The sequence below is a fragment of the Podarcis filfolensis genome (assembly GCF_964270895.1).
Source record: "Podarcis filfolensis genome assembly, chromosome: 2".
Taxonomy (NCBI): domain Eukaryota; kingdom Metazoa; phylum Chordata; class Lepidosauria; order Squamata; family Lacertidae; genus Podarcis; species Podarcis filfolensis.
The window spans coordinates 62,122,680-62,145,472 of NC_139605.1; the positions used below are offsets into that span (position 1 = coordinate 62,122,680).

Sequence of the window (22,793 nt, forward strand, 5' to 3'; positions counted from 1 at the left end):
AGTTATTCAGTACACTGAATTAGTTTCTTCTGTGGAATAAAAGGACACGAACTTCCTTCAGTTTAATTCCCCTCTTGTACAGCCTTTGCAATGTTCATTCAGAAGCCACAAGCTTATTGTAGCTGCTGAATACTCCCTCTTTTTTGGAAAAAAAAGAACTGAGTCATCTGGAAAACAATGGCTTGTTTTCCAAGCTGCTGAATACACAAGTATGGTATTGTTGATTTCCTTGTTTATTACACAGCCTCTGTAAAGTCAGTGCAGATCATGGAAAAAATTGTTTGAAGCCATTACATTCCAGATAGTCATGCCACTAGGCGTGTTTTGGGCACTCAAACGTTTACTTTTTATGGTACATGAAAATTTACCAGTACTGTCTTAATTTTGACAGGCAAGAAGAAAATAATTACTGTCAAGATGAAAATAATTACTGCCAAGTATTTCTGGCATAGAGGGTAACATCTACAGTGCTGTTCCAAATTCGTTACAGAAACACTGAATTCAGACACAATGTCAAATCATGGTTTGTCATCACAAGAACAAATGTGCACAAGTCTCAAATTCACATGCCCCCCCCTCCTTTGAGGAGGCGTATTTAAAGCTTTGGTAAAGGTTTAGAACTGCTGTTTCTCATTTCATCCAAATATAGGTATAGGCCAAGTGTGGTTTGTTGAAACTATAGTTTAGGGTCCTTGATTTTATAGCCTGCCTATAAGCTATGGTTTGTACAATCCAGCTTCTTGTATTTGGATGAAATTGGTTTCAAATTTGTTCATTAAGTCTGTTCCAAATCCAAGCAGAGGATGCAAATATTTGTCCCTTTGCATAGGGAGGTGGAACCATGCATGGGTCACTGTAGTAGCACATTCTCATAACAAGCTCTGGTTTCTCGTAAAACCTGAATCTGAGCCATGGAAAACACTATGATCCAAGGTACATTAACTGATTCTTCTCTCAAGCTGGCCTATTGGTATTAAAAAAAAAAAGTCAACCTTGAGTACAGACCTCAGACTGAACACATTTTGTGAAAGGGGGAAGCTTAACACAAAGATGTTCCCAGCACTCAGCTTTCCTAAATACCAGACCAGTTCACTCACAATGCCAGCACTATCTCCTGTTCACATTTTTATAATCCACTGCACATTCAATCTATAACCCATAATATTTCTGCCACATAACCTAGATTCCTGAGAATCTCCAATGTTGTGTTTGGTTTTGTTTGGAGGGAGAGGGAGGAAAAAATAAAAAAAGTATTTCTACTTACATGGTTTTGAAAGAAAGTTAAAAAGAAAAAGTTGCAAGCAGTCTCTAGCGAAGGCTCCGAGCCATAGGTGTCTTTAATACATAGTTAATTCTCCCTCACGTCTTTTATCACCCGCCTTTTCTACCTACGATGTCCTTGAGCACTTGGCTGTCTGCCTTCTTACCTCGTTACTATCCCCACACCTGGATAAACTATGCAATGTTCCACAAAAATGCAACTATTTCAGCTATAAAACTGCTCAAAGTATATAAATAACCGCTCTACTTCTTTACATCCAAGTCAGGTGAGAGACTGTCAAAGTACTGAACTGGTGTCTGGAATTAGTGACAGGCTGGATGAAATCAATAAACTGAAACTCAATCCTGACAAGACAAAGGTGTTGTGGGTAAATGGACTGTCTTCTCAGAGAACTGGTGCTCAGGCTGTTTTAGATTGAGTTGCATTTCTCTCCTAAAGGATCGAGTTTTGCAACCTCGAGGTGCTCCTAGAGCCAGCTCTGTCACTGGACGTTCAAATCAAGCAATCTATGGCCTTTTAAACTGTTGGGAGGTGTTGTTTTTGTTTGTTACTATGCTATGTGTTTTTATATTATAAACTGCTCTGAGATCCTAGGATGGACGGTATGGAAATTTAATAAATAATCATAATAAATAAACTGTGTGGTACATAGCACCTTTCATTAGCAGAGGCTGGCGCACCAGCTGCAGCCGATCTTCGACAGAAACAGCCTGGCCATTATAAATCATGTTTAGGTAACATCTGTGACCAGCTACTGTAATGTGCTTTACATGGAGCTATCTTTGAAGACTACTGAAAACTGAAGTAAGTTCAAAATAAGAGCACTAGACTACTATCTGGCACCAGACATGGAAACCTTAACACACTGGTGCTTAAAAGAATTGCAGTGGATTCTGGTCCATTTCTGCACATGCTTTTGAAGCCCTACATAATTTTGAGACTGGGATATCTGAAGGAATGCTTGCTTCCACATCAACCAGCCTGCGTGCCAAGCCATCAGAAAAGGCCCTCCCTTCAGATGCCCTCACTAATTGAGGTTAGGTGGGTAGCAACCTACCAAAGGGCCATTTTTGGTAGTGGTTATAGAATTCCTGAGGAGGTTCACCAGGTGCCCATTCTGTTTGATGTGATGCAATTGCCTTTTTGTCCTCCTCTGTGCCTTAATCCAATTCAACTGCTTTGTCGCTGCTATTTGTTTAGCTGTATTGTACGTATTTACTGTTGTTTGCATTTTTATTGTGAGCCGAAGGATAGTGCACAAATAGAATAAAGTATAATAAAGTAACTGAGAAAAGAACTGGACTGGACTAGCACAGTGTGTTACAAGCCCTTCCCACTGCTGCCCTTAAAAGCACAAAGCAACTCTCTCCTACCACTTCTCCCTTCACATCTGCTCTCTCATTCTCACCAATGTTTCAACTGACTGTATGATACAGACCCCTTTTTGCATTCATTTTCCAGCTGATCTATAGGCAGCCTTGACAAAATAGGCAAAAGCAGGCATTTTTTCACCCATCCCCCATCTCTGCCCGAGAGAGTATGTGTCTGATGTTTAATAGCCACTGCACAAACTTACCCTCTATGATCCAACCAAAGGAACCCATGACCAAATCGCTGTATCATATTATTGCCTGAGGCATCCCTTCCCCACCCAACCCCACTGCATGCATCACAGCACCCGCCCAGCATTCGGCTCCCAGTGGAAATCAGATTCCAATGGCGAGAAGCCTTACCCTGCCTGGCAGCACTGATTCTAGCACTGCTGCATTCAAAGTATCACAGGATATGGCAAATGATTCTTGTGCATTGCTGTTTGACACATTGGGTCTTTTAGGTTTCAGCTGGGTCACACTTCGAAGTTTCTCTTTACGCTTGTAATCCTAAATAAGCTCCCTCCCTACAGAAATATTTTGAGAGCAATAACATTAATGTAAACAAAGGTTCCCCATTACAAAACTTGTTTTTAAAGTGCTTTTAACTTCCCAATGCAAATTATTGCTTAGGAGGTATTCACAACAGCTGTGGGACTATTCCCCCCACCCCAATTTTACAGACCATGAAGGGAGTTAAGACCTTAAGATCTTCAAGACCACTGGACCACACTGCCACTCACTTTACACATTTCTAGAGAAGACTGTTGGAGAAAAGCAGACCAGCAGGCTTAAGGGAGAGCGCAAGGCAACTGCCTAGCAATGAAAATATAATAAAGCATATCATTTGTCTTTCTAAAGAATAATGATTCTAAACCGATTACTGGACCCTGCGAAGCTTAGCTTTCATTTTAAAAACAGTAACATTTTTCTACTCCTCAAGGCTGTGAAGTAAAGCTTGAAAATGTGCAGGCAGTGGCAGTGAATCAATCACAGCCCAAAAGGGATCTTTATGGGTCTTCCAGTGTCCAGAGGCAATGCTCATGAATCTGCCATCCAAACTTCTCCTTTCCATCCTACACCCTCTAAGTTTCAAATCAGAACTCATTGTAAACACATGCAAATGTATGCATTCTTTTTCCTTTAGATGAACTATGATGCTATGCTTTCCGATTTTAGACATTTAAAATATATTATTCACACCCAAGCAAGAAAGTCTGACTACACAATGGCCTCTGAAATATATTTGGGGAATTAGGCAAGGATGGCTTTTAGTCTACCTCAATACCCACCCAATGAAGCAATACTTATCACTAGTTACTAAGACAGGAAAAATAACCATAGAATTCTCCTTTCTGAAAGAATAAAATTACCTCTCTCTCTACATATATATACACACACAAACACACACACACACACACAGGTGGGTGGGTGTGCGCGCGCGCATCACCAAACACATACATTTGTTGTTGGCTAAAGACCACAGCTAATGTTGTAATTCAGAAGCTAGGATAGGCCTTCCAGCTGGGATTATAAAGCGCTTTGTTTAAGGCTCAAGCCACAGCAACACAAAGACTTGCAGCTTCAGAAGGTGTGGAATGTTAAGCCAACTCACTCATTCAATTTGATGCTTTTCTCTAATCTTTTATTTTTAATTAATGCTGTTCTCTCTCCTAGGTAATGACATTTGAAGAGCATCTTATCCATAGCTCTTTTCATCCAGGTACTGCTGCCTGGAGCAGCATGCCTCTGGTTTCTTGAAAGGTAGCCTATTTGTTTTATGGCAGTTATCCGAAAGCTCTGATCAGCCATGGAGGGTAGGGACCTAGCTTTACTGATGCAGCAATCTCCAGTGTTAAATACGTTTCATATTTATGCCTGCATGTATTATATTAATGCTAGCACTTTCCTTCCTATAAATCCTCAGAGAGCACCTTTTGAAGGAGGAAGAGTTGAAAGGCACAAGGGGATTAGGGCTTTATGAAGCCAGCAGATATCTCTAAGGAAGGAGAGATCTTTTCATCCTGCTAAACTGTGCAGGCAGGAAGGCGAGGGGAAGAGTGCAACTACAGGGCTTCAATCCATTTTGAGGCTTTGTGTCTCCTGGTACAAGCCAGACCACCATCAGCAGACTACAGGTCACACAATACAGCTTTCCTGCCATCCTTGCTCCCTACATTCTACAAACAACATCTCTTTCTAGCAGAAATGAACTTGTAGTTGCCATCAACCTCCATCTCCAGCCAAGAATCTCTGGGATACCCAGAGTAATTCAAGAGCAGCAGCAGGAGGTTACTTGGCACAGCTCTTGCTCCCAGGCTCAAATGCCAGCACAGAGAGAAGGCAACAGATGCCCTCTTTTGAAGAAACTCCTAGTTGTGCTTATGCTGTTTGAAAAGAGGGCTGGAACACAGAACAGCTGCTGCTAACTTCTGACCACCTCCAATCAACCAAAGCAAGTTGTTTCAAAAATTAGCAGAATGCAGATGGTAATCAACGGAAACACATTCTAAATGTTATACAGAACTGGTACAACATAATGAAAATCTTATGAGAGGTATTTTGTTAAAAAAGGAAACAGCCTCTACATGTCTAGTTCTCAGATTCTTCATAGTGTCCATCCCAATAGATTTTTGGCAGTGTTAGATATTTTAATTCTGGCCATCTACTCGTTTTTTTAGTATTTTAGGGACTGTATCTCAGGTTTTCGAAAATGTATAGGAGCAACAGTATTTCTTTACCTGAAATTCCCATTATATATATTTCCTTAAATTCTGCTCACCAGTGTCACCCATGGCCCCAGCCCCATGTGACCACTTCTACTTTGAATCAAGGGGGCTGCTACAACTATAACCTTACCAGGTTGGACATTTTGGACCAACATAACCACTTTGTTTTATTTATTTGTAACATTTATATCCTACTTTTCGTCCAAGCAGCTCATGGTAGCATCTGGTACTCAACCAGGCTAATATTTTGCACATCAGTCACAAAAATGTTTGGCTGTCTTAGTAACTCTCTAGCATTAGTATATCAGGAGCTCAAGTACTTGGAAAAACATTTTCTCCACTGCTTGCCAGTAGCTGACATGTCACAGTGAACTCAGGTACAACCAGCATCCTGTTCAAAATCCCAACTACTTAATGTGTTACTAATTATCAATGACAGCAACATATAAGTCAAACAGACAGCTCCATTTTTTGTCACAAACAGTAGCTTAAAAAAAAAAAAGCAGGGCAGATTTACTGTATTGGTTATTAATCAGTTTAGCCTCTCCGTGCCCTCATAATAAGAGTTTTTCCTTTTGACACTCCGTATAAAAGCCATCCTTGATCTAAGAGGCATGAGATTCAATAGAAAATTCCTGGCCACTTTCCATCACCTGTATGGATGTCTACTTTGCCCTCTCTCCCCTAATCTTCAATACTGGGGTGCAGAATATCTTGGCATAAAGAAAGTGCAGCTTGAGGCATGAGCTTACCAGTGAAGAACAAAGCAACACTCATGAACGCAAGACAGCATTAGGAAGACATACCCCTTTGATATTCTGTATAAATCATTCCAGGTTAAGCTGCCATCCAAGGGATGCTGAGAGGATCAGTTAATGAGTGTGAAAGCACTTTGAAGATGAAAAGCAATCCAAGCGCCAAGTATTATTTCAAATTGATATTTATGTATGCTGCGTTTTCGTATTTTAAGATGTGCCTTGGCAAGCTAAGGGCTCTCTTTATCAGGAACTGTCTCCAGAGCAATCGGAGGAGATAGATTAGGAAGCCACAAACAAAATTTATATATGGAATTTCCTGGAGGGAGAGGGAATTTCACTGGGAATAAAAGCAGCAGCAGCTTCTGAAACAAGAGAGAGGGAAACCCAGGTCCAAAACAACACAGATACATATTTCTATTTTATTTTTAAAAATCGTAAGGGAAAAGAAAAGCAAGTTCTCCACCCACCAAGGGCCACCAGATGCTGCACTGTTTTCCAGGACCAGTCCCGCCTGCTCCTCACCCCCCCCCCTTCACCACCACATGGGTCTCCACAACATACTGCAGAGGACAAAAGTTTTGTCAGCTCTCAGGAATATATATATTTTCCGGGGGGGGGAGAAACTAGAGAAAAAGAAATCTCCAGCAACAGTAGACAGATGCAACTTCCAAGGCGCCCCTCCTGTTCTTTCACACATGGGGAACAACACGCTTCCCCTCCCCAGCCTAGAACTGCAGCTTTTGGGGGGGAGGGGTTAAAGAGACCGACTGCCGGGGGGGCAGATGGAGAAAAGAGAGAATCATCCCAAACCGCGGTTGAGGGAGGCGGAGAGGCGGCTTTCGCTTCTGCAGGCCTTTCTCCCTCCTTCCCCGCCAACTAACCCCGCTCCCTCCTTTGTCCACTGCACCCCCCACTCCGCCCCGCCGCCGCCTCCCTGCCGCTCTCCCTCGGCCCTTCCCCACGGCGAAGTAGACTCGCCTTCCTCCACCCGCGAAGGCGGAGGAGCAGCAGCCCGCGTCGGACCCTCGCCTGGCGCCCGAGCTCCAGCCGGGCCTTGCACGCGCTCCCGGCGCCCCCGCAGCCCATTCATTAGCCTGAGAGAGAGCGGCGGCGGCCGCCCGCTCGCCCCTTCCTCCCTCCTCCTCGCCGCGTCGTACCTGTTGTCCGCAAGCCCCCGGGCAGCACCTGAGGAGCCAGGAGGAGGAGGCGGCGGCGGCGATGGTTGGGAAGGCAGGCTCCCTCGCTCCCTCCGCGGGTTCCCGGGCGCCGCTTGCTAGGCAGCTCTCAGCCAAGGCTGCCGTCCTCCTTCGCAGCGTCTGCAGCAGCCCACAGTGGCGGCAGCGGAGGGAGAGGGGGCTGGTGCGCGGTGCATTAGCAGCGTCTCCTCCTCAAAGGCCACAGCAGGCTCTGCGGGGAGCACCGAAGAAGAGGAGCTGCTGCTGCTGCTGCTGCTGCTGAGGCTGCCGCGGTTAACCCTTACCAGCCCGGCCCCGCTGCTGGCAGAAGGACCGAGCGACCTCCTGCCAGCTCTCCCATCAGATCTGGCCCGCCCCCTTCCTCCGTATCTCCACCCACCAAGAAGGTTCCTCCGGCGGCGGCGGCGGCGTGTGTGCCGTGCCTCTGGTTTGTTTGCCGAGGCGTCGTCGGGGCTGCGAGTTGGGAATCCTGGCTTTCCTTGCAATCGCCCGCCGGCTCTGCTCTAGAGTAGAACCGGAGAGGATCGCGGCGGGTCTGGGTTGGAATGCGGCGGCGGCGCGCTCCTGAAATCAAGGCTGCCTTTCGCCGCCAATGCTGAACTTGCATCGCCGAAGTCGGGTTTACTTTTGAGACAGCGGGCCCCGTTGATCGTGGCCGTGTGGAACAGCATCTCGGAGCATGCTTAGCATACGCGTGAACCGGGTCGTTCCCCCACCCCCCACGCGCGCCTTAGCCCGAAATGCACGGGGATCAATTACTTACACTAGGATTCGCGCTGGCACCCCTTTCTGCTGTAGACCTCAGTGGTGTTCACACGAGGCGCCTAGGCCCTAGGGAAGTGTGTTGGGCTCCGCAGCTCACATGTGGAGCGAGATAGGTTTTGCTGATTCGTAGCCGGGAAAGTGCTCGTCCAGGGTGGAGGGAGGTACAGCAAAGAGGCACCTGCGTTTGTGTAGATCAGCAGGTCTTTGCCTAGTCCAAAAGAGACAAGCAGCGTTCCTAAGCAGTTTGCAGGCTTTGAGGCCCTCAGTATGGCAGCCCACCTTATTTTATTTTGCTTTGTTTGGTGGAACAGTAAGATTTTGGGGTGGGAGGGGAGTGTCATTTGTGCACCTGCAGTAACCCATTTCACATACGGGGAACACTGACAACTGATGACTCCATCGCAGAAAACTCTAAACCCAAGCAGAGCAGAGAATTCAATTCAGTAACATGACCCCACCTGAGCTGCATGGCTCTGATCAGATATATGCACTGTGTGGTCAAAGAACTCGGCATGTGGAAGACAATACAAACACTTTTTCTCTGTGTGTCACCCACACGTATATCCAGAGAGATGAATATGTCACCGATCTAGGTTCATTTCAGCCTCGCTGTCTCTCATAGACACACACTTCTCCCAGAGCCTGGTCTGGATCCAAGCTACTCCTTTGTTGCACCTGCTGGTTGTGGCTGAGCAGCTGCTGTAACTTCCTTTCAGCCAGGTATCGTTCAGACAAGCCGCAGATTAATAAGTAACTAAATGAGAGTTGGGGGAAGCAAAACAGGAAGGAAACAATCTCCCATGCCTCACTGGTGATGTGGACATCAAAAAGCTGCAAGGACCAGCCAAGAGTCGGTTGGCAATCCTGTTTCAAAGGCCATCAAAAAGAATAGGTTTGCACATAGCTGGCTCCTAAAATGGTTTGCAGTAAATTTTCTTTAAAAAGGTTTGCAGCTGGGAATACTGTCCCTACCTTGAACATGTCTTACTGTGAAGTACGCCAGATAATTTAGATGCAACTTAATTTCAAGGTAAATGTACATAGGGATGTAGCCCTGCAGCTTGATCTAAGCACAGTGATTCAGAATATCTGTCACACTTTTACCCTGCTCTTCTCAAGACAGAGGTGATCACGGTGGTTTATAGGGAACCCATATAGCTTACAAGACAAGAGGTGCTTAGGCTTCATAGACACCATACATTTAAAGCACACACCCAAAGAATCCTGGGAGCTGTAGTTCCCCATCAAAGAGCTACAATTCCCAGCAAGCATCCCTAACAAACTACAATTCCCAGGACTCTTTGGCAGGGTGGGATTTAAATGTACGGTGCCTCAGCAGCCAAACTGCATTGTTCTGGACCCAGTGAGTTCAGTGCTTTTATCCACAATTCCAAGGTACTGCTGCACTTGGAATTTGGGGATTTTTTGTTTTTTAGACAAAGGGTACTGTAGATCTGGAAAGGATGCAGGGAAAAGGGGCAACTTCCCTATGAAGAAAATGTATAATATTTGTAGATATTTGGTTTAGAATAGCTACGGTATAGAGAAAGTGGCCAATGAGAGAGGTGTTTTTTTCCTTGTTCCATAATGCTAGAACCAGAGCTCCACTCCAAATATTTCTGTGGTGTGTCTCCAGCCCTGGCCTTTACATCACTTTGAGAGGCCAAAAGTAGGTAGAGACAGAATTCCAGACTTTCACATATCTAGGGAGGTCAGCAGTGTACCCACTGCCAGAGCCAACAGCAGATAGGGCCAACTTATTCTAGGTTTCCCCCATCACCACTGTGATGAGGGCAGTGTTCTATGAGGGTAAAACAGACAGGACAGTGCCCTGTTTGCCCTAAATCAGGCATGGCCAAACTTGGCCCTCCAGCTGTTTTGGGACTACAATTCGCATCATCTCTGACCACTGGTCCTGTTAGCTAGGGATGATGGGAGTTGTAGTCCCCAAACAGCTGGAGAGCCAAGTTAGGCCATGCCTGCCCTATACGGATCCATCTCCACTGGAGAAATAAGCAGTTGTTCACATATCACATAATTAAACTGACATTCACTAATATCACTTGGTGATAAAAGTGCACCTTTCCACCAAGAATTGGGCACTGACAACAGCAAAAAAGGTGGAAAATGTTCAGTGGTGGCATGGTGGAATAATTCCATTTGTAGTTTCTTCTTCTGCCGTCTATATTTTAATCCAGGCAGTTTAGGACTCTTTGTTGTGTGAGCCTGGCTAGAAAGTGGGAGATCAAATTGGATGTCAGTTAACTGAGTTTCAGAACTGCCGTTTGTCACAATATTAGGTTTTTTTAGAAGTGTTTAATAAGGACGCCTCCCAAAGATTACTTTCTGGCATGGTGATTTCTTCTGTGAATAGTTCAAAACTGTGAGTCACCACCTCCCAAACGAATCTGCATTTCAAAAGTTTCCAAGATGGGATGAGAGATTTGTCATTTCAAAAATCTGCCAGTAAATCAGCTTCACAATGTAAAAATGCACATGCGAACCAGACAGTGAGTGGTGATGTCAGACATCAGTTGAAAAAACATTTGTTTGTTGATAGCTTCTTTGTTACCAACTTGGTGAAATGGCTCCTGGCCTCCTCAGATCATTACACTGTATTTGGAACTTTAGAAAGTAACAGAACAGAGAGGTCCCTGCCTCAAATAGGTTACAATCTAAATTTCTATACAGCGAGACTGGGAGAGAGCAGAATACCCAAGAAGACACAAATCTAATTACTGTATAATGGAGAGTCTTGTGGCAATCTGAATACTAACAAATGTACTCTGGCATAGGTTTTAATGGACTACAGTTCGCTTCATCAGCTACATTAAGTTTTATCTTGAGATGTAAACATTGAGGTCAAAAGGAAATGAAATGCAGAAAAGTATAGTTAAAATTATATTACTAACAGTGGTCATTCACACATACACAAACACACACAAAATCCAGAAGTGTAGATAACATAGACATTGTGGCATTGCTTAGCCAATTAACACATGTAGTGTGATAGAAACTAGTTGTTATTCCACTAATTCACTCTGCAAGTGTCTGGCGACACAATCACACAACTTAATAAGTCATCCACAACTTCAGCCGTTCATTCCCGTCCTTTCAATGTGATTTATGGCATTATCTGCCAACAATGGCCCCTTTGCATTCTGCATAGGGCAAACAGATCTACACAAAAGAATGGACACAAATCTGACATCAGAAATGGCCATATCCAAAAATATGTATACTTCGTAAATGCATACATTTATTCATTACAGTTATTTTATCCTACCTTTCAGGATATAAATCCCATCAAGTCAGCTTACAAGTAACATGCAATTGCATATTACTTTTAGAGGGAGACCATAATGTGAAACCGCTAAATTACTTCATCAAGAAGTTAAATACTATGGCTTGTGGTTTGAATCAGGATAAGGGATTTTTATCACACTGCATGTGTCAATTGGCTTACCAATATCAGGTTCCCAGTGTTATCAACAGCTTTTCTGTGTGTGAATGGCCACCATTAACCATGTAATTATCACTATCTAGATTTCATTTCCTTCTTACCTTATCATTTACAGTTCCTTTCCATGTACAGTGGTCCTCGGGTTAAGTACTTAATTCGTTCCGGAGGTCCGTTCTTAACCTGAAACTGTTCTTAACCTGAAGCACCACTTTAGCTAATGGGGCCTCCTGCTGCCGCCGCGCCGCTGCTGCACGATTTCTGTTCTTATCCTGAAGCAAAGTTCTTAACCTGAAGTACTATTTCTGGGTTAGCGGAGTGTGTAACCTGAAACATATGTAACCTGAAGCGTATGTAACCCGAGGTACCACTGTACAGATAAACTTCAGCTCAAGAGGACAGTTTCATGCTTCTGATAGTAAACTGCAGCCCAGGAACTCTTATGCCACAACACATTGGTTAGTCTTTGCAATGCCACAAGACACTGCTGCTTTTGCTGCAGCAAGCTGACATGACTCCCCCCTTGGCAAATGTGAACATACGAGCCATATGCAGGTTTATGTGGAAGTCTGCACTGTGTTCAGAAGGGTTTAGTTCCAGGTAAATCTCTCTAGGATTGCAGCCCTATTTTCACTTGGCGATGAAGGTGAAGCAAAAAGCTTAAGGGAAAATTCTGATGGGAGATTTGCTGTGCCACTTTAGAAGCACAGAGTGTATCTCCTTGTTGTATATGGTACCATTACAATTCAAGACATTCCCCTCTTAGGAAGAGAATGTTTTATTGATTCGCAGCAGCATGGTGATGTTCTGGACTTCCTGGGGAAATCAGGACAATTGCCAAGCCTGCTCCCAGTTCTGCACAAGGAGATGCAGCAGGATACTGTCCACATGCAACCCTACAGAGTGGCATAGAGTGAGGTGGAGAGAGAAGGAAAGCAGCAGTATCCACTGAATGTCAGTGTTCCTTTCTGCCCCCCAGGGGAAATAAGTGTTTAAAAAAAGAGTGCTAAGGACAAAGAGCTCCTGAGTACATACAAAGTCCATTGTTCTTTCTAATTAATGGTGTTGAACTTGATGGAACAGTACAGAGTTCATGTATTTGCATTCACAGCACATTTCCATAGCACACACTTGTACTGCACTACAAATGCAGCCACCTCACCACTTGATACCTTAATCACGTGTACTTTTTAAATAAAGGGTTGCTATATGAAAGCACCCACATACTAATTAATAGCAAAAACAGCCCCGATGGATCTTTGCCAGGCTTTGTGCTTTTCAGTTCTGGCCAAAAGCCCAGAGGTTAAAATTCAGACTAGACTGACTGGATGCGTTTTCTTCGTGCTTCTTTCTTGTGTCCCTTGTGTTCAGAGATGTGCTCAGTAGCTGTCTGTGGGCAGTACTAAGAGAAGCTGGGCCATGCGGATTACCTGGGTATGGAAGAAAAAACCTAATATCTCTGGAAATACACCCTGACCTTTTCAGGGGAGATTTCTTCTATGCCAGCAATCCCACACAGCGCCCCCACACTTCTGAAACCAAGGTTTTGTTTTGTTTTGACTCAATGTGGGTGACATTGGCCCTGGGTGGCTTATCCTAAGTTATGTGATAATCTCTCAGCGAAAGGATTCCCTGGCACTGTGATTAGCCGGGAGAAGAATGTGTTTGATGCTCTGTCCAGTGATCTATATTTCCATAAAGTCCTTTCTCCCCCTGCACCATTCCAGCAGCAAAACTTGGTGGAATGCCCTGAAGGGCCGGATGAGGCTGCCTGCTTTTGGAATAATTGGTATGTCTAGCTGATGTCTTCTTCTAAGGCTGCTTCCTTTCTTTGGCAATTGGTGCGCTTCTTGTGTCCTCATGCATGTCAGATTTTTGAAGCCAATTAACTCTGAGGTTTCCCCCACCACCTAACCAGGGATTGAGAAGAAGCTGCTGGCTCATCAAATAATTTCCACTTTTCACGCTCCAGTTGAGAGATGAGGGGCAGACCAGCTCCAACGGCCAGCTGCATGTTGGACTTTGCCTAGCTACAATCCCTGCTCTAGCCTGCAAAGAATTCCATTCCCTTGGCCTGGAGGAGAGTTTGGAGGTGGGGAGAGAAAGAGAGAGGCCCAGATTTGTCCTAGTTCATCATTTTCTCCCTGCCCCTTTATTCCTGCCTAGAGGCTTCCGAGGATTGTTAAGTCATGTACAGGCAAACTCGGAACAATAGCAATGGTACCTGAAATCATTGTCAGCACACAGTAGCAGTCATGTGGATGCATAAATTTTAAACACCGAGGGCAGATGACACCTACGATGCAATCAGTGGCAAAGAATACATTGCTCCCCCCCCCCAATGGAACAACCTCTATTTCCAGCTCATGTTCAAACAGATTGGTTTCAAAACAAAACAAAACACCACCGCAGTAACTGAAAGTTTTACTTTTTAGTTGGTTCCTATGCCCTGGGCATATGCTCAAACTTGCAGGTAGCCTATGGAGATTAAAGGCTCTTCCAGATGACCAGTTAATTGCACATTCATTGCATTTCCACACACAGGTACACAATTCTCATGGTGCTTCTACAATGTCGCTGTTCATTGACCTTTCCGATTGGTTTGCATTGAGGTTATATGATGCCACACAGTGTGGCCAATACGCCAAACTTTCCAGTGCGTTTCCCCTTGCCCATGTTTGTGGTGAAATGTCTCCTGTAGTTTTCCATTTTGTTTTCCATCAACGAATTGTTTGATATTGTGGAACTGTACCAAAATAGCGCCCAGCAGCAAAGAAGAAAAGAAACAGCAATCCAAGGGTGTGAAAGCGAAGTACAATAGACATTACTCTTAAGAGTCCGACATGAACATATTGTGAGCAAGCAGGTTTTACAGTTCTTTCAGGAGAATGATAAAAACAGGATCCTCCAGTCATCCACAATAAAAAGAGTTATTTAATATATCGTTTTAAATAAACAGCTTTCACATCTCTAAACCTGTGTGTACTGTTTTGTGAACACGTTGCTCAAATAAACTTCAGCTGCAATCCTATGCACACTTACTTGGAAGTAAGCTCTGCTAACATATTGGGACTCACTGAAGAGTAAACATTCATCAAATTGCACCCTAAAAGAATTATTATTATAATGCTAATAAATTTAAAAGCAGGTAAATTGAAAAGTTTAGAAATAAGTGCCTATGAAGGTAAATAGCAAAAGAAAATTTACATTGGATATAAATGTATATCCAACAGGGAAAAGCAAAATAAAAACACACCATAAAAACAAATGGGAACAAAAGTAACAGAAAAACAAACTTGTATCCTGCGTCACAGGACAGGAAGCTGATCTGGGATGCGGATCCTGCGGCCAGCCCTCCAGATGTTACTGGACTACAACTCCCATCAAACCTGACCACGGACCATGCTTGCTGGGGCAGATGGGAGCAGGAGTCCAATGTAGAAGGTACATCTTCAAACTTATACCAGCTTTATATCCATTTCATTGTCATGACTTCGCCAAAGAATCCTAGGAACTCTGATCGGGTGACTGCTCTGAGGATATAGGAGATCCCTAAGCAGAGGTAGAATTCCTTAGGGAGGGAGGGAGAGAATGACTATCAAAACTTTATGAGCACACTTCTGTGAAAAAATCCCCTCTGGATTCATTCCAAGTAAAAATGTATATTTATGGCACAAATATGCCCAGGCACAGCCAGTCTTAGCCACGCAGCAAGAGTGTCTGGAGCAGCAAATTCTGTAAAGCAGGTGTGGGAAAACCTTTGGTCCTCCAGATGTTGTTGAACTACAACTCCCATTACCCCTGATTATTGGCTACATTTTCCTCTCCCCTTTTAATGCACTTTTCTTTCCTGTTTGTCTTCTGTCCCTTGAGTCTCTGCAGTTTCCCATCCCATCTTTCCTGTGGTAGGTTCATCTGAGATCACATATTTCCTCTAAGCTATTTTCTGATAATGTAACTGTACATTAAGTACATGTGGAAAAGTATGCCTCAAAAGGCAAAGGCAAAATGTGAAAACTTACCACCAGAGGCTTAGGCATATTGCCTGTTGTGCATGAGTTAAAGTCCATGCACTGGTTAAGAATTCACTGTATGTTTAACATACAGTACAATGCTATGCATGTCTACCCAGAAGTAAGTCTCTTTGTGTTTAATGGTGTTTGCTCCCAGGTATGTGGGTACAGGATTGCAGCCTAGACTTTGGTTTAGGGTTGGTGGAAACAGGGTTCTTGTACCTTTAACAACTGTGTGGCAGGCAGAAATGCAACTGGTTAAACCTGTCATAATATAGAAATATAATTATTAGAAAAGCTTCATCTGTTCACATTCTGTCTGTCAGACATTTTATTACTTCATAGTAAGGGATTTATTTTTTTCCGGCCTCTTCTACACTTGTGAAGGAGGACACAAATATGCACATGACAAAAAGCCATTTGCAATTTTTATGTAAATATGTGTCCTCTTTTGCAAATATCCTCTTCTGCAATCTCCATGCAGTGTACTGGGCCCAGAAAATCCTGTTGGCACCCCTGAGCGCTGACACCAGGTTTGTGAGGATCCTGGGCACCCTGCTTTCAGTGCCCTGCCTGACTTACTGGGGCACCATGGATGGTGAGCTGCATTCATTGCAGAACTGAATGGTGGCTTCACTGAGTAAGCCGCATTTCTCTTGCCCCCTGTGTGGCAACATTTGTGCAAATGGGAAAATAATAAACAAGATTGGTTGACTCCATGCTGAGTGGCACTGGGCAGAGAGGTGCACAGGACAGCTGCACTGGGCAAGCAAGTGAACTATCTTTATGTTCCCTTCCTGGAGCTCTCAATACTTCATTGTCAAGACAATCAAAATACGGCTGCTCGGTCCGTTCAGCCATCCAGCGATGACCAGGGATTTTAATGAGACTCGGAAATTCCACCGGCAGAGTTTTCCACATGTGGTTGTAAAAGCTGCACCTGTTTATTTTCCATGCTCTGAAATACAAGAAAAGGGCCACACAAGAAAGGTGTCGGTTCTACTTTTCAATTCAGCTTCGGAGGACGTAACGAAGGATGTTTATTGCTCACATTGTGCCTTCAGAGCTTCATGTTCTTTCTTGATCTTTGAGATGAAAAGGCCAGCCCTTCGTCATCTGTTTGTGTGCCACTGCAAGGCTACCAGAGTCTGTGGGGGCAGAAGAATTCCCAGTGCTTTCGCATTCCCAATGGCACTCAGCGCAAGAAATACACAAAAGAGCTCCAGGGACTGCGGGAAGCCCTTGTCATCCCATTTGAGAAACATCAGTCAGGATACACGTTCTCCCTTTCCAGCGTTGTCCCAGCTCCACCCTCCGCCCCCCTAAGTCTGTGTTTCATTAGCTAACATTTTGTGGTTGCCTCACTACACACTCAAGTGGGAATATCCAGCGCTGGAGAGAAAAAGCGTTGCTGTGATATTTGGTGTACCACATCTGATAGGGATGAAGCAGTAGACTGTCTGATCTCTGGAATGTGGCCTCTGGCACCGTTCTCTGGAATAATTCCCCATTAGCAAATGGGAAAAGGAACCATTTAAATCAAAACATCCATCCCCCAACTAAAGAGAGAGGGAGAGATACCAGAGGAAAGTGAAAACACAAAACTGGTTACAAATTTATACTCACCAGGCAGAAATTCCTATTATTTGGAACTTAAGGCAGTTTTCGTACCCTTGCGTGTTTTCTGAGAGTCCATATTGTTCCAAAATATATTCGCGTTCCTGCGTCCATTACACCCCCGGATACCTACACTGTCTACAAAAAACATGGCAATTTTGTCAAGAACAAAGGTCGTTTGCAAGGTCAGCTACAATAGTTCCAAGAAATATGCATTTTAGAATACTTGAACCCTTGTGAGAGTTTTTCGGAGTGGGACTTGCACAGAAATTATCATGCCAAGAAAGGGGGAGAAAATATGACTAATAACTAGTCTCAGAGCTAAAGTTCACAATGTCCAGTGGCGAAAATGTTCCCACTGATTAATTATTCTTGTGGGGAAAGGAATTTGCTAAGTATTTGGCCTGGCATTTGCAAACACCCATCCGCCCACACAGTAACAACATGACTGTTAAAGGGGTTCTGATTAAGCACATTTGTCCATTTGCATCTTTCACTTAAGGGCTTGCCGGCTTTGCCAGCATCTGCCAAGCTAGGAGAAGAGATAAACAGATCAATCTCAAAACAAATTATGCAACTTCATGAACTTATCTTGGTGGGAACTGGTAGACCACACAAGTAGAATGGATCAACAGTGAACCAAATAATTGCTTGATTTTTTTTTTAAGGCATGCTAACAACTTAAAGCAGATTTATAGCCACATCATTGCAAAGAAGGACTAAAGAGAGCAGAAGTATTTTGGCTGAATATTCTAGAATTATCCAATGCACAGAGGTAGTTGCAATTACCAGAGAATGCAGCAGCAATCCTATATGCAGTCCGGATGAGCAGTAATGGGAGGCTGTAGCCACAGAACAGTTGAAGGGAGATAGCTAAGGAGATAAAGTTGAAATATTCTCCACTGTCACTAGTTGAAAAGTACGGTAGATGTGGCTTTGGAGTTTATGGCTTACTTCCTGGCGAGAGATCCTGAGAAAATAAATTATCTTTCCTAACTAGCGCCAGGGCCTTTAATGCCAAGCATTAATGTTTCTGTTAATTGCCTTGACAAGTTCTCTGGAAGTGGTCTGAGAATGCTCCTCTCTGCTGTTGATAACATGGCGGTACTGCTGGTGCATGCATAGCCTCACTTTTTTTTCCTGATCTGGGAGAGGAAGCGGAGAGACATTATTCTTCCTGTCAAGATACAAGGAGAAAACAGTATCTAAAAGATAATTCTGGATTCCTTCCTGTCGCACTGGGAGCTTCAGACTGATCAGCAGACTCAGCACTGGGGTGGCTTGACTGGGCTTCCAGAGGGGGCCGCCGTTCACTGGTTGAAGCTTCTGAAACTGCTGTGGTGGGAGCTCTGAAGAGCAAGAGGAAGAGGAGGAGAAGCAGCCTTTGGCTGTCTCGCCATTCTCTGCCTGGCCTGCCCTGCAGTTTACCTGGCCAGCTAGGTCTGGCCCAATAGCAGCACACTCTAGCCAACCTTGGGCACCCACATAACAGATTGCCCTCCCCCCCCCCAAGAAAATGCATCACATACCCAAGCAGAGGGCAAAAGGAGGGCACAGATTTGTATACAAATTGCCTAAGCTCATTTATACATAGAGAGGCAAATGTAGACGTAATTACTATAATTTAAATAGAAACACAGTCCATCTCAGCACAGTGGGGAAGGGTGTGGCCAGGTGACCTGTTAGCCTGCTGTCCAGGTCTGATGGGCATCTTCAAGGTTTCTCCTCAAATATTATTCAAACAAAGGACAAGGTCTAAAGCGTCCTGATATCCCTCTATTCATAGCTAGCAGCTTCTACCATGGAGGCTTCATTGCTCTTTGGGCCCACGGGGCGCCTCAAGGTTTTACTCTGGAAATATTGGGAGCCACCTTTTACTCAAGATGGAATCGGTGGTCTGGTAGTGACGGAGGATATATTGCTGCTACGAACTCCTCCTTACTCCTGTCACACAAGGACAAACAGAAAGCAGAGTGATGGCCACACGAGGTGATTAAGCAGCGGTACAATACCTAGGAAAGCAACTCTAGAAAGAGAAATGACTGGAGGATGAGCATGAGCCTCTAGTCTTCCATTCGCCAACAGCCCATTGTTTGTTTGCATTTATCTCACATTTTCCCTCCAAGGAGGTCAAAGAAGTATACCTCTGAGGTAGCTGAAGCTGAGGGAGAATTACTGGCCCAATGTCACTCAGTGAACTGCACCATGCCCAGGCAGAGATTTGAACCTGGGTCTCTCCAATATAACTCCAAGACACTAACCAGTACTCCACACTGGCTCCTTGGGTTTTGTGAACTCATCCATGGAAGCCAAAACACAGAGGGAGAGGGGTGGGTGGCGGTGCTCCTTCTCTTCCTTAGCTCACCACGAATCCTTCCCTTTGGTGGGGAGAAAGGGGAGGAAAAACAGGAGGTAGGGGCCTCCCAACCGTGCCTTACATGGGAGATTGCTGGTGGTCAGAGTTGTGCTTTCTAGGTGCTCATCTGGCAGCATGGGCTATTTTGCTTTGATAAAGCAAAATAAAAATGTGCCGTTTCCTCACCTCTCACATCTGTTTCCAAAAATGCTTTAGATTGGCCATATCCTCTTGGATGCTAATTCCGTTTATAGTCTGCCCAGCCTTCCATGCACATATGGTTCCTTTTTTTCTGTAGCACTTCTGGGACGAAATTCTATCCCACTCCATTCACCTTTCCTGCACAGGCTGGCTGAGATGGGCCACCCACGTCGAGGATCCAGGCATAGCCGGGGGGATTCTCACACACATGAAGCAGCATCCGAACTCCCACCAACCCCCTAGTGGCGCTTATCGCCAGCTGGAAGATTGCGAATGAGCTTGCAATTAATCAAGTTCATGTGGGAAGGAAATGCACTGGGTTTGGGGGCGGGGGTTATCCCATCGCTCACAGGGGTGTTAAGGGGTTGAAGTGAGTAGGCTGACACCAAGCAGTTTGTGAATCCCTTCTGGGGCAAGATAAGGGATAACGAAGTCTGGCACATTCAGGTCTTGAGGGTTTTTTGTACGGCCTTATTGGCCACCTCGTGAGAAGAGAAGACTCCCTGGAAAAGACCCTGATGTTGGGAAAGATTGAGGGCACAAGGAGAAGGGGACGACAGAGGACAAGATGGTTGGACAGTGTTCTCGAAGCTACCAACATGAGTCTGACCAAACTGCGGGAGGCAGTGGAAGACAGGAATGCCTGGCGTGCTCTGGTCCATGGGGTCACGAAGAGTCGGACACGACTAAACGACAACAACAATTGGGAAATAGTTACAAACCTCCCTTTATCAACAGTGATGTGGATACGGTGACGATGGGGCTGTTGGACTAAGTAGGCCAGGCCTACTTGACTTAGGTAAATGTTGAGCCTTATGCAGCGCCCAGGTGTAAGTTGTTGCAGGCCCTGGAACCAGACATGGAAACTTGCCTTAGAACAGGCATAGGCAAACTTCGCCCTCCAGATGTTTTGGGACTACAACTCCCATCATCCCTAGCTAACAGGACCAGTGGTCAGGGATGACGGGGACTGTAGTCTCAAAACATCTGGAGGGCCGAGTTTGCCTATGCCTGCCCTAGAATAAGAATTCTTCTTTTTTACAAATTTACTAAGAAAATGTAGTTATGTGCCCATTAGATTCTAGCTAATGGGCCTGAAACCCTGGAGAGCTGTTGCCAGTCAGTATAGACAATACTGAACTATGGAGATCAGGCAGGTACCTTCACTTTTGGGTGCCTGCTAAAAACATTCCTGTTTAGACAAGTCTTCCCAGACATTTAGAAAGCTGATGCTGAGTTTTAATTGGTTTTAGTCTATTGCTTTCACTTTCTGTATGCTTTAAAATATTATTGAAAATTCTTCTTGTGATAATCTGACTGTTCTGTTTTGTAAAGTGTTTTGAAGTCCCCCCCCCCCCTACAATCAAGCGGTGTAATGAATAAATGAAAAATAAAAACATAATGGGCTTGTGGTCTGACTTGGTATAAAACAGCTTCCTATGGTCTTTAAAAGGGGAGGGCTGGGGGGCTGAGGAATCCTGCAACGGACACAGAAACAAGATGGTCAGAGAAAAGCCTTGCACACAGAGGAGCAGAAACAGAAAGTGAATACAGCTCTCCCTTGCAAAATTCATTTCAGAGACGGCAGATAGTAAGAGCTACTGCCAGGAGAAGGGAACACTTGCTTGAATGGGAGAAGAGAAGTGCGGGGAAATAGCAAAGCTGTGTTATATTCTGAGCCTTGACTAGGCGTTTTCAGGCACCTTTTCTCCTGGCATCCATAATGGTGAGGGGCCTATTCAGGGCCATCTTAAGCATATCTGGCGCCGTGATGCAAAGCTCCCTCTGGCGCACCCCCCCTTTTCCCAGTTGTCCACCTTTTTAAAGGGAGGGTGGTGCTGCCAGCGGGGCTGGAGGAGGTGGGCAGTGGCTGGAGGGCGGCTCCTCCAGCGGGGAAGAGGCGGAGGCTGGACGCGGTGCCTCCCGACTCAGCTGGACACTTCATGCCGCGGTGGCCATGGCAGACGGAGGCTCTGGGAGCGGCGCTGCTTCGGTGCGGCATGGCGGAGGAGGGCGAGGGTGGCGAGCTGATGTCAGGAGGCGCCGCGTCCAGCCTCCGCCTCTTCCCTGGTGCCCTCCAGAACTTGGCACCCTGGCGCCCCGCACCACTAGCCTCTATGGGGAAGGCGCCCCTGGGCCTATTTATTCTTTAAGAAAAAGCAGTGCTAGTATTCTCTTTACATTCCAGCACTGGAATGAGAGCCAGCGTGGTGTAGTGGTTGGTCAGAGTTTTGGACTAGGACCAGTCACTGCCTCTCGGCATAACCTACCTCACAGGGTTGTTGTGGAGATTAAATGAGGAAGAGGAGAACCACGTTTGCCACCCTGAGCTCCTTGACATATGCATGCAATAAATGAATAATAAGATTCCCTGCAGAACAGGATCATAACCACTCAGATTTTTATAGCTGTAGCGTGTTTGCACACTGAAGGACCAGACACTGAAAGCACATTTTACACACCCACCCAAAGAATCCTGGGGACTGTAGTTTAACCTCACAGAGCAATAATTCCCAGGATCTTTAACAAACTATAGTTCCCATGATTATTTGTGGAGGAAAATGTGCTTTAAAAGTATGGTGTGTGTGTAGCCACGGCCTCATAGCTGTTATTGAGTTGGTGCCTGTAATTATATACAGTATCTTCCCACTACTAGTACCACAAGGAAATGATAGAGGACAGGAAAGGAACAGGAAAACCAACAGTGGATCCTCTGATAAATGCCCGGCTAATATACTGTAATTATTTAGGTTCCTTTGAAATGTAGACGCACAGATAGAAATTCTCCACACAGAATGGGCTCTGCCATACCAAAGGCCAGCTTGCCGATTAGCAGCACTAGCCACATATATTTTTCTGTCTGAAGTGATGGGCGCAATGGCCTCTCCCCACTCCATGAGCAAAAGCCTACAGCAATAGCAAGATAGGGTCAAGTTGGCTAGTATATTGTGTCAGCCCTAAAATGTGTCAATATGTATTTTTAATCTCTCACTTCCATAGCACCTTCTGGTTAATTCATTGCTTTAATGGTCCTTTCTTCCTTTAT

At 44.9% G+C, this 22,793-nt stretch overlaps 1 protein-coding gene and 1 long non-coding RNA gene across 2 annotated transcripts in view; both read right to left on the bottom strand.

The window, feature by feature from the left end:
- The window catches only part of NDST1 (N-deacetylase and N-sulfotransferase 1), a 77,541-nt gene extending 69,864 nt beyond the window's left edge, over positions 1–7,677 (bottom strand). Inside the window, exon 1 of the mRNA XM_083603983.1 lies at positions 7,297–7,677. The gene's annotated coding sequence lies outside the window, so the exon portion shown is untranslated. The remainder of the gene's footprint in view (positions 1–7,296) is intronic.
- A 6,355-nt stretch (positions 7,678–14,032) lies between these two features.
- LOC310756221 lies at positions 14,033–18,701 on the bottom strand. Its single transcript, XR_014544767.1, has 3 exons — positions 17,980–18,701; positions 17,200–17,328; positions 14,033–17,067 (listed from the first exon to the last, which is right to left on the bottom strand). It is a non-coding gene; the product is annotated as an uncharacterized lncRNA (long non-coding RNA).
- Between the last annotated feature and the right edge of the window lie 4,092 nt (positions 18,702–22,793).